Source organism: Penaeus monodon, chromosome 32 (assembly GCF_015228065.2).
Source record: "Penaeus monodon isolate SGIC_2016 chromosome 32, NSTDA_Pmon_1, whole genome shotgun sequence".
Classification (NCBI taxonomy): domain Eukaryota; kingdom Metazoa; phylum Arthropoda; class Malacostraca; order Decapoda; family Penaeidae; genus Penaeus; species Penaeus monodon.
The window spans coordinates 6,509,311-6,509,792 of NC_051417.1; the positions used below are offsets into that span (position 1 = coordinate 6,509,311).

General features: G+C 30.1%; 1 protein-coding gene across 1 annotated transcript in view; it reads right to left on the reverse strand.

The window, feature by feature from the left end:
- Positions 1–482, reverse strand: part of LOC119593394 (CCR4-NOT transcription complex subunit 1-like) — a gene marked incomplete in the record, with an annotated part of 36,043 nt that overhangs the window by 35,004 nt on the left and 557 nt on the right.

The window sequence follows — 482 nt, forward strand, 5'->3', positions numbered from 1 at the left end:
TTGCCAAAGTACATAATAATCTATACTAGTAGCTTATCTTGACATAAGCCTATTTACATAAGAATAGATTGTAATAAGAAAAACAAAGTGCTTTATATCAATCAACAAACCAGTCTAAATGATACAAATAAATAAATCTAACACAAGCAAACACAAGCAACCACTTATAAATAAAAACAAGCAGCTGAATTCAAAACTGGAAAAGCAATTCACAACAAAAATAAACAAAATAACAAACACAGCAAGACAAATTCCCTTCACAAAAATATACACACACAAAATAAAAGCATTAAGTAGCACCACACCAAAATAAAAATAAAATAAAAAAATAAGAATAAAATCACCCAAACCACACATAAAAATAAACAAGAAATAAATAAAGGGCAGAAAAAGGTCTAATAATGGTGGCTTCAGCAGCATCACAGGAGACATATGGCAGTTGATAGATGGTAGATAGTAGACGCTTCATCACAGCTGATCCA